Genomic DNA, 12,211 nt, shown 5'->3' with positions numbered 1-12,211 from the left:
ATGAAAATATATACTGCCCTTCAGAGGGTTGCGCTTTGTCAGCTCTTATTCCCCATACGGAAGCCTTCTGGCTCTGATGGTTGTACCTTTCCTGCAGGATGCTGCCGGGAAGCTATTTTCACCCAGGTGAAAAATAGCTCTTGGTGAACTAGATGATGGACAATCTCACTGGATAAGGAAAGAGTTGATGAGAGATCCTTACTTGAAGACATAGTTTAAACATGAGCAATTGCAAAAGATATATATTAAAAAAAAGCCGATGTAGACTACAATTTGTCCTTCAAATTGCTTTTTCCTTAATGTCTCCTCACCAATAACAAAGAATAGAGCAACCCATAATCTCTTTTCATGAGTGGCTTCAGAAAAGTTGGTTTTCAACAGTCCTTCATGATTTTATCATGTCATAGGTTGCATCTTTGCAAAGGTCCTGAACTGTAGCTACTTTTTAAATCTCTCAATACTATACCACACAGTGGATTTCTTGGACTGTAAATCCTGACCCTGCCAAATCTCATTTCTGTTTGAGATGTCGTATGGGAAGAAAGTTATTGCGCCTGGCCACTTTTAAGTTTTGGATCCAATTATTGCAGTCAAAGAAAATGAGGATGATGATTGTATTTAACCCCAGATACTGCAAATACCTATAGTAATCTCAGACAGCAAGGTAGCTGCATTCGTTCCAAATATGTGTTAGTGGTGGAGGCTATACATTACTTTTGTGGGAAAGGGAATGGAAATTATCTCTTGCATAGGTTTTTATTGTGTCAGAGGGATTCATCCACTTTTCTTTTGAAAAGCTAAAGTCTTTGACATTTCAACTCTCCTCAGAAGAACTCTGTTAATGTCTATGATGGAGCAGTAAAAGCAAGGAAAGCAGGAAAGCATCTGAAAATATTATTATTATTACAAGAAAATTGTGCTATTATTGCTTTTTATAATGATGACAGTGGTTGCCAGAAGTGGTTGCTTTTCTTTAGTAAAGATCCTCCCTACTCCCTCCCCATGACTTTCTCACACACTAAATATGGAGACTTATTATGCCTGCATTTTATTCTCAGCATATAGCAACAGTATCTTTCAGGCAACAGGGAACTTCTAGTCCATTCCACACAGTCACATTCTAGAAGTGAGATTAAATGGACTAAGTAAAACATTAATTTCCAAGAGTTCTCTACTTAATTATCATCCCAAACTGCTGCAAGATCATCAAGCATGACACAGAAAAAAAAAAAAGTTGTCTAGTTGTCTTCTGTATTTTATATTCAGAGGCAGCCACACAGCATTTATCTACAGTAAAAATGCTTGCGCATCTGCTTTCCTTCCAAGGCTTCAATGCATACTAATTATTTTCTCATGTATATTAACTAGGATTTTATAGCTTTCCTGCTTTGTGCACTGTTTCAAATCTTTATCCCGTAGCTTTCCTGCTATCTTACTTGCTTAAAGCTGGAAATATTTCTTCATAAAAGTCTGGTGCAAATTCCTTTTTGTACATGGAAAGAGTCTGGTAAGTTTATTAATACTGCATAGTACAGAGACTGTACTCATTAGAGGAGCTTTACATTTCCTGGAGAAGGTGCAAAACTGAAATGCACCATAGTGAACCGCCTTGTTTTATTATGTTTCACTTGCCTCCAGCCCTGAGTAGGACGGGCCACATTCCTTTATAAACGCCAAGGGACTAATTATAAGCCCCCACACTGACGACTAAACATGACACATATATGGTACCTATAGGTTTACTATTTAAAGGAGAATACTGCTCTAGTGTTTGTCTTATTTGGCCTGGTTCTGTATTTAACTTCCCAGTAAAAAGTCCTCCTTGAAATACTGCACTGATCTTTGACATATATCCTTTGTATTTATCAAGAACTTGGTCTGCATTCTTCCTATCAGTAAGATTAGGTGAGGAATTTATATTTTGACCTATTGTTCAAAAGAAGAGAAACATTCCTCCAGAATACAGAGTCATCATTAAAGTCATTCCTTCATCTCCCCATCCTGCTCCCCTGGATGATGGAAATATCCTTTCCTGGATGTTATTGTTTGGCATAAATATTCACAATTGGTATTAATACTGCATCTGGCCGATACACCTTGCCGTGCTTCAGTAATTCCCTCCATGGTCCACAAGTTGCCTTTACTAACAGGTCAGTCTGAGAGCCGAGTTTGCTGGGTAGGAACTGCAAACAGGATTCCCAATCCCTTCCTAAATGTTCTTATATATATAAATACCTCTTATATATAAATACCTCTGAGAAACTGGTCCTGAAGTGACAAAATCAGGCTGAAATAGAAAGAGTAAACCCACTGAGGTATTTCAGAGTAGAATCACATTTTTCCTTAGCATTGCCCAGACTTACTCTGCTAGCGTGAAAAGAAGCAACACTCCATGCTGTCTTGGTGTGGAAAGTATCCTATAACCATGGAGATTATATGCTGGAGTCTTGGCATCAGTTCCAGTATGAGCAAGTTTCGATTTTTTTATTTTCACACAGGTTTTGCCATCCTATCAGTCAGTCGATATACAGTTTACGTTAGCAGAGATCTGACACCTTGAATTCAAAGCTTACTATAGCTGTGCAGTCCTTGAGCTTTTATAAGCGCAGAGATTGCTAATAATTTCATTTAGAACTGCAATTCATTCTTAATCTTAACTGTTTTCTTAAGCTGTTACTTTAAATTCATATTCAAGAACCTTATGTCCCTTGTATGAATGTTTCTTTTAGTTAAATAGGATATGTGTTTGCTACTGTGAGTGAAATCCTAAGCCAAACAGAAATTGGATAGTGTTATCTCTGGGTGAATGTCTTTTGAGATAATTCCTGATTGCACTGCTTCAATAAAATCCTTTAGCACATATTTAGCTCAAAACAAAAACAAAAATATTTTAGACCTTATAAATATTCCACTTACTTAAACACATTTGCTTCTCACCTGACCCCACCTGAATTTTCTCTAATTATCTCTGGTTTTGAAATATCAGTGTTATAAGGTTAACAAGTGCCTCTGCCTGGCAGACAAATGTACAGGAGACTGAGCTGAAGAAAACACCCTTCCTTTCCCCTTCAGCTTCCTAAGATCGTAGAGCCTGATGGCAGCTGCACCTTATCAAGTGTTAAGACCACCTTATTAGTTCCTTCAGTGTTCTCCCTTCAGTTTTATTCCTGCATGACTTATGCTAAGGGTTATGTTTATGCTTAATCTATTTTAAGGCTACTTCACAAGAACTCAGTGGGGTTTATCTCTGTTTCCGTGATTGCTGTCTAGCAAATAGCTATGGATTGTCTCATTGCTGCTTTGCAACAAAGGTATGTGCAGTTATAGAACAATTGTTTCTTTTCATTACTGGAAAATGACTTTTCTTTCTAAGATAGTTTCTTTTTCTCCTAATGTGCTTTTTGAATTTCTCTTAAGGAAAACTCTGCTGCTATCTCCCTAAGTATCCCCAGGTAGAAAATCCTTAATCTTCTGTGACACCTTTCTTATCATAAGTGAGTCCCCCTGCGAAAGCAAATGCTCAAAGGAAAGAATTATCACTTTCTGAACAGAAATGCAGACGTAAGGCATTTTAATGTAAAGCAGACCCATCCAGTTCCAGGTCATCCATTCATGTAGGAGCAGGTCAATGGTGGGTAAAACAATCTGCACTCAAATGGCTGTGCTGTGGCCACTGCAAAATCAATGTGTCTGCTGTCTAGTTTCCACTGAACAGCTGTTAAATTAGTACTTGTAGATGGGGCAGTGATTTAATATCTGCTTTGTTTCCCCTGTCCTCTACCCACACTTAGAGCAGGTCACTGTCATGCTAGGCTGGCTGGGTATCATAGGCTGCCTCACAGGGAAGTGTATTTTGTGTTTTGAAGTTGCCAAGGAAGTAAGAACAATGTACCTAGAGGTATGATCCTGGCTATAGGTAACCATTCTTGAAAATCTGAGATAAATTTTTTCCCAGGTGACTCTAGGGATAGGACTGAGAAGCTCATCTGAAGAGGACACATGTAGAAAGAAATAGATGATTTTCTCTGACATTCTCCAAACTGTCTCAAGTTGCATATCGAATGTATCATATACCTATCTGCACTAGTCACTTTGAAAAATCTTTGTCTTGCCATGAAGTGCTTTACAGAAACAGGCGGGGATATGTGGAAAGGTTACTGTTGATGCAGCATCCAAGAATAGCACTCTGCCTTGACAAACCACACGCAAAGCTCTACTGCAGAAAGTAAATCTCCTTTAATCAGATGAAAATGGAAACACCTGGCCATTTTTCATTATGCAACACTGTGCATCAGGTAAAGTTTCACACTGCTGCCTCAGTAACTACAAGGTTTCTTTCTTATCTTTATGACTGCTTGTACAGACCTTTTGGTCATTCTGTGGTGTTTTAGCATTGTGAATTCTGGGACCTTTCTAAAAGATCAGGATTACGTAAGGCAGGCGTATAATGCACGTACCACTAGATGGATGTGGGTTGTCTGGACAATCAGATTAACACCAAAAACAAAATCATGCAGCTGCCTGTGAGGAAATTTGATGAAGTGCTTTATGTAAATTTATTCAAAAGTGTAGTCTACATTTTTTTTTCTGATAATGTAGTAACACAGACCTAGAGGAACCTGATGTAAATTTGTCACCAACAACTTTATATGTCACTTTTATTTATCCTTTCCTGTGTCACAAATCCTCCCTGTGCCTTCCTCCACTGTATCCCTCACAACACCTAGTACACTCGGTATGAGGTAGGAAATGCATTGCCTGAGGTCTTCCAAGGGGTGCAGAGTGTTGTCCGAGTTATGTTGGGTCCTGCTTTCATGCCATAGGGCAGACTTCATTCTGATAACAAAGCTTTGATTGTCGCAAATAAGATCCTTAGGCAGAACATTTCTCTTCCCCCTTTCCTCTTTCTTCCCCCTTTCCTCTTTCTTCCCCCTTTCCTCTTTCTTCCCCCTTTCCTCTTTCTTCCCCCTTTCCTTTTCCAGATTTCTTCTTCCTTGTGTAGTGGACAGCTTTTTCCCTTTGCTACAGGTTGCAGGAATAAAATTTCATCCTGAGGATATCTATTTGGATTTATAAGCACCAGATTCTATCTGATGAAGTCTTCCTAAATGCTGAGCAAACATCATCTGCCTGAGAGAAAAATACTTGCTTGCTTTTTCCATCTTTCATCCCAAAACAATGTTAAAAGGTGGCAGTCAGTAGTTGTGGATCATAACGGAGTAAAATCATCTTTGTCCAGCTTTCTTTTGGTCTAACCTTTGTCTTAAAGAAGCCCTCTTCTGCCTTCCTCTTAAAAAAGATGCCCTTTCTTTCATGCCCTTGCTCACCCTGGCTTTTTTTTTTTCTGACTTTCCAATCATTCTGTAAAATCTGACTATTTAAAGGGATTTAGCAAAGAATGTGGAACACATTCCAGAGTTATGGCTTAGTCTTTTTTTTTGTAGCTGGCAAGAGGAAGTGAGTTACTTGTTCCTACTGAATGTTGGACATTGTTAGGAGAGTTACAAACGACACATAGGGAAATATATTGGTACAGTGCAGTCTGGTATCCTTAGTAGCTTCATGGCATGCCAGCATGTAAAAATTGATTGAAACCTAATCCTGGCACTACCTACAAGTTGCAATAGTCTTGTGGTCCTTCATTTATCTGTTACTCATTCTCTTTTTTTCCTACTCTGCAATGGCCATTAAACAAATCAATCTTAATTCAGTGTAGCTCCTAAAGCACTTTAGGCAAAGGTCCTTTTAAAGTGATCCATAAAACAGAAGGTAATATACACTATATCAACACAATGCTGTCCTCTGAACTAGCAATACTTGTCAAGATCATTTAATAGGCATGTTTTTCTTTTTACTGATGTGTCTTATATTAAAAAAAAATCTCCTATTTCCCTGGAGATCCTTTTCTTTTTGCCATGGATTGCCTTAATTTCACTTTTTCAGCAATTCTTGCAAAATTCACTGTGTTAAATTATCAACCTTGCATTTCTGCTAGAGAGGTTCAGTGGACTCTTAATTGGTGAGCTGGCCTAATTATGAGTACCTACCTTACTAGTTTTATCCCCAAGTATTACTTATAAGTGAGTGCATTAATTCTTCCCTATTACAGTCTCTTTTTTGTTGTTGCTGTGCAAAGTAACTCACAAAGTTATTGATCGATTAATTCTTACATTTACTGTAATACATCATACTTTATGTTGCTGTTAGTTTACACTCTTCATACACAAATTTTGTGTTTGGGTATTGCACTTTAAACAAACTCTGCAAAATCCTGTTTTGCCAGGTCTCACTGTTTCTTGCACCACTGCAGTTTTCCTGAGAGCTAATCAAGAGTGTCTGGAAAGACTTCAATTTTCGCAATACCTTTCTGAACACCTTCTGCAGTATCTCAAGTCTAAAGCAATGATGGCAGGATCATTGTAGGTACAGCTAAGCTGTACGTGTTTAAAGGTAGCTTTAAACTAGCTTCCCTGGCTTCTGATAGGGCCGTGCTGCTAGATCAAGGAGTACAGTTGGTTGTAAAACTGACCTGAGAAGACAAGTAAATGCTAGAGATTAGCTTATGCTAAGCTCTGTACTACTGCGGTTACAAAGCCAGCAAGTACCCAAAATACCTAATTTAGAGTGTGCCAACACAACCTTTGTCACTGCAGTAGCTGCAAGATAGCCAAGCACAACGGCTAGGAGACGAAGGCCAGAGTGAAAACAGACATCACCTTTGAGTTGCTTTGAGCATGCCATGTTAACATAGTTGTTTTTTCCCATGAGAGTTTAGCTCTGCTTTCTTTTGCATACACTGTTGACACCATCTATTTTGTGTGGCTTAGGCATTCAATTCCCTGCAATTCAGACACTAATACTTGTAAATAATCCCTACCCACATACCCAGAGTCCACAAATTCCTCTTCCAGTAGTATCTGCCAAGGGTGTTTAAAATGCGTTCAGTTAATGAGGAAAGATGTAGATGTGGTGGGAAGTCCTGAATCAACAGAGTTTTTGATCTCCGCCTCACCTTTCCGGGTTGTTTTAGCTTTAGTGAGGGCAAGGGATGGTAAGGGGGGTAAGGGATGGACTTACATATATGCATATAGATTTTACTAGATCAGGAAAGGGGATGGCTTTGGGCACACAAATTCTTTGGGTCTAAATCAAAAACAGCAAGCTTAAAATGCCTGGAATATTGTGTGCAGTTCTGGGCTCCCCAGTAGAAAGAGGGACGTGGAACTTCTAGAGAGGGTCCAGTATAGACTGATGAAAATGACTAAGGGACTTGAGCATCTATTGTGTGAGGAAAGACTAAGTGAACTAGGCCTGTTTAACCTGGAGAAGGGAAGACTGAGAGGGGATCTTATCATCATGGACAAATACCTGAGGGGAGAACGTAAAGAGGATGGAGTCAAACTCTTCTTGCTGGTGGCCAGCGACAGGACAAGAGGTAATGGGTACAAACTGAAACACAGGAAGTTCCATCTCCACATGAGGAAGAACTTCCTGTCAGTGAGGGTGACAGAGCCCTGGAACAGGCTGCCCAGAGAGGTTGTGGAGTCTCCTTCTCTGGAGATCTTCCAAACCCGCCTGGATGCCACCCTGTGCCACATGCTCTAGGTGTCCCTGCTGGAGCAGGGGGGTTGGACTAGGTGATCTCTAGAGATCCGCGGTAACCTCAACCACTCTGTGATTCTGTGAAAACATGTTGGGAAGAACACTGTTACTGCTTCTTTGTGTAAATCGCTTTACCTGTCTGCATTTATTTTGTTGTTATTATCCCTGTCTTTGTCTGTCTCAGCTTTTTAGACAACAAGCTTTTCAGGAAAAAAGATCTCTTCTACCCCCCCACCCCCCCAATACTTCTGTAAGCTATTGCAAAGAAGTGCTTGTGTTGAATGTCTACAGAAGATGTGGGCACCTCCCCAAATAGCATTTTTCTCTTTTTCTCTTTGTCATGTTCTCTCCTGTCTACATGAACTTGTGTTGCTGCCTGCTGCTGTTATGAGAGACCGTAAGATGTATGGAGCTGCTGCATCCTCTTCTGGCATCAACGATGTGTGCCTCTTCTGGGTTAATTTTCCATCCATCTGTGCTGGTTCGTTTGGGATTATGGTTTGAACCACTGGCAGAAGTTGCTTGCTCCCTACTGCATCGTACCTGATCTTGGATTACCAAGTGTGGTGAAAAAACAAAGGCATGTCTATGCCACAGCCACAACAACTCAGAGCTAATGTGTCCAGTAAGAGTTTAAATGAGCTGCTCGGGTGTAGCAATAGTCTCATGCTGTTCATTGCTGCCAAATTCACCCCTTCTTTAGGGCAGATCTAGCAGTCTGTGTTTAGTATCATATTACTGGAACTAATTGGAAACCAGTAATAGAGTTGCCTGGTCTAAGTCATGGCTGGGGTGAGAACTTGAAAGCAACTTTGCAAAACTTTCAGCAGGAATGTTGCTTACTCATAAATCCAGCCTGATGCTTACTCATAAATACAGTCAAATTATTTTCTTACCACTGTGTAACCTCATCTGAGTATCTTCTGAGGTGAGAAAGCAGAAATAGGCTCATGCAGTCTAATCCCATCTAATTGTCGCGTGACTGCTTGATCTACAGAAGCAGATTGCATATTGCAAAAGGGTTTGGGTCCAGGGATGTTTCAACCTGTCATTTGGTAATAAAAAACACTCCTGGAGCTTTCATTTAACTGTCCTGTACCTGTGTCACACAATTTAAAAAGCAAAACTAATGCCTGGAAATTTTTTTGCTTTGCCCTTCAAGCAAATGATATAATAACATAAGAAGCTTTGCCCATTTCAAAAGAAATCTCATATATAATCCAGGTCTGAAAGGCCAAGTACTGCATCAAGTACCTGGGGGATAATTTCATATAGTCACAGAAAGTAAAAGCATGCATGATCCGTGGTTAAAAGCTTTCCCAGTTCTTAACAGTAAGACTTTCCATTTTAACACATAAAAGCAGTGACTTGGGTTGGGATATCTGTATCCTATGTGCTGTCCTGTGTTCAATGGCCTCAGTATCATGGGAGAAGGGAAAGTAAAAGTCTAAGTAACTTGTCTTTCTAGATTACCCATGCTATTCTTTTTTGCAACATACTAGACATTGCACAGGATATTCCTACCCTGTCTGCCTATTACCCAAAGATGGGATAAAATCAGGAAATCTGAGGGGAGCTAATACTGTTTATCCTATTGTATTGTTGACTGCAATAAAATATGTTAGTTTAAATTTTATAAAATAAGCCATTTAAAAAGCATCTTCAAGGCACACTGCCACTGTGATGTATATTTACAGATATTATATAGTGCTTTGGAGGTAAGGGGGAAGTTTCTTTCTTGTTTATTTTAATCAGATACTTTTTTCCTGACCAAAAAAAATAAAAGCAAGTCTCCTTTTAATTTTTGCAGTATTCCTTCTCACAGAGAAGGTGTGCTGAGTCACTGATAAATAATTCACTTAGACCTGAAATGATGCTATAAGCTAACTGCTTTAGATGTTTTGCTGTTTTGTTCATCTGTTCTCTGTAGGTCTTACGGGGCTCAAAAGCAGATTGAAACTGGCAGTCCAGCCGAGACTGAAAAAAACAAAAACAAAAAATAAACAAACAAACAAACAAAAAAACCCCAGTGAAGCAGAACTATTTTTCTTCTATACATTTTACTTGTGTAGTAGCATTGAATTGTTCAGTCTATTCTACGCCAAGTTACCGTATCAAGAGAGACTTCCGTTTTACTCTCCCCCAAACTACTGTATCTGTTTTTCGTCTAATTATTGCTCCCCATTGTTGGTAAAGTTTTTGGAATACTACAACTCTTGGAAAATCACTCTTCAGTTTTGGGAGCTATCACAATTCACAGGTTAGCCACATGTTGCTAAGAAATTACGCCAAGCCAAGGAGACTGTTCCATGGATTAGTCTGGTATCTGACTGACACAATTTTTTCTCATCCAGCTCTTCTGAGATGATCTTGAAGATGGATCTCTTCACTGCACACTATTTTTACAGTCATATATAGTAACAGCAGTAGTAACGTTGACTGAAACATAATATGACCAAATATTGCAAACATAAATGAAAGACCCAGCAGGTGACATTGCGGGATTGACCTGAAACAGTCGACTTCTCCAGGACATGAATGGCCGTTAACACCAAGTGCTGATCTGCTATTGTCGTATCTTGAGATGTCCCTCTCTCCCTTTCCTGTATTCGTTGCAGCCAAAATGTCAAACTTGTTGCTCTTTATGTCCCACTGCTCTTGCAACTGCAACATGAAGGGATTATCTGTTTCCTATAAAAGAATGGCTATTTTGGGATGATTTTATCCACATAGTGAAAGGGTCAGTCTGACTGCTGCTGCTGACCACTGCTTCTTGCTGTGAAACACAGGATGCCAATGCCATAAAGTGGTGGTATTTCCTGCCATACTTTTTTTCCACTTCACCTTAACTGTCATTTCAGATGTCTGCAAGTCCCCTCCTGCCTGACCCCAGTTCTAGTTTTTAGGCACCAGCTAGGAATAACAAATGTGTCTTTGGTTCTGTTATTTAAATGGGCTAAATATGGCACAGTGTCTGATTTTGCAGTCACAGTTTGCTTTATTTATTTTTTTAGGAGACTACTAAAAAGACATTTCCAGTTTGTGACTGAACCAGACTGAATTCTCTCTCTTTTTTTTTTCTTTCTGTATCTGTTACTCACTGGTTGACTGGCTGCTACCTGAAGGTGAGAGAGATCTAACTGAAGTCCATAACCATATTACAGCTTCACGTTCACTAGTCCACATGAGTAGTTTTACAGCTGTACCGGGGGCCTCCTTGAAGAGATTTATATTTACATCTTCCTTGGAGAGACTCAGAAAGTGATGTTGATATGAAGGAATGTCATCTCCCTTTTCCATAGTCTCTTATATGTAGACTGGTTCACATTTGCTCTACCTCTAGTGCAGCAAAGCGTATTAAGGAATTTCCATGGCTCAGCCTTTTCTAGGTCTCTTTTAGGTGCAGAAGGAAATTTCCTCATCACATGATATTTCTTTTCAAAATTGTCAGCATTTGGTACAAATCAGACATCTTCCCTTAACTAGAAATGTGTGACATTTATGTCTAGAAAATAAAAAACAGCCCTGGTAAATACTTTTCTCTGGAATGATATTCTTAGCCTGCTACTCACTGTAATTTCCTCAATATTTTTGAAAAATGGCCCACTGTTAAAAAAATAAAACAAGAATCTACTATTTTACTGACAAAGGTGTTAGGAATAAATTACCAACTTGCTCATTCCAATAGAAGTAGCTGTGCTTTTGAAGCAAAAGTCATTTTTTACTAAATTAATTCAGCTTATAATGAAGCAAAGTTGTCCCCAGCCTCATTCAAATGCGCGCTAAATGTTTCTCAAGTAGTCAACTGTCAAGCAATACCTACTAAAGGTGAATTTGATATTCTGTATGGAGATTTTTAGCTCCAGAACCAATTCATAAAGCTACCTTGAGAAACTGGAAAAAATGCTATATGGGACTATTTTCTCCAATTAAGTCTCTAAAATCCATTGTCTTTGCTGCAGGGTGCAAATTTTCACATATTGCAAACATGATCTTATTCTCTAAACGATGCCTATGCTTTTGCATGGGCAAAAAAGCCTAAATTGCTCTATCAATTTTATTGTTTGCTTTAGGCTGACGTAAGGAATTTCATGCTTTTCTCTTAGGTTTTCTAATTTTAAGATTTCTCATTCTTTTAGCAGTTTAGGAATCTTCATCCTGTTGAGAGGTTCATAGAATACCATATCACCAATCTCCATCAGGGAGATCTCAGAAAAATCTCTGAAAATCTCTGAAATCAGAATTTTTTCTGATGTGAGGGGGGCTGCTTCCATGAAAATCCAACCTTTTGGCCCTGAACTACCAAATTCCCATAGCCATTTCTTACCAACTGTGAAGAGCTTTAACATAGCTCCTGTGACTAGGAAGGTACATAATAAATTAGGAATTAGGAACATTTTTACTTACCATTTAAAGAAAATGGATACCTGAAAGCATCAAATGTTTACCTTAAGGACTGTTTAAGAAAATACTTTGTTAAAAAGATTTATTCAAAGATCTGTTTCATAACTGGTAAGAATAATAATGCAGGAAGTCTAAGAAAAGTCTGCAAGTGGGACCCACTGGAAGAAAGGGAAGGCATTTCCTAAGTATGAACTTCATACAGCAT

This window comes from Tinamus guttatus, unplaced genomic scaffold, assembly GCF_059628265.1.
Source record: "Tinamus guttatus ecotype Peru unplaced genomic scaffold, ASM5962826v1 Tinamus_guttatus_pri_ptg000008l, whole genome shotgun sequence".
In the NCBI taxonomy this organism is placed as follows: domain Eukaryota; kingdom Metazoa; phylum Chordata; class Aves; order Tinamiformes; family Tinamidae; genus Tinamus; species Tinamus guttatus.
Note: the sequence above shows the minus strand (reverse complement) of the source record.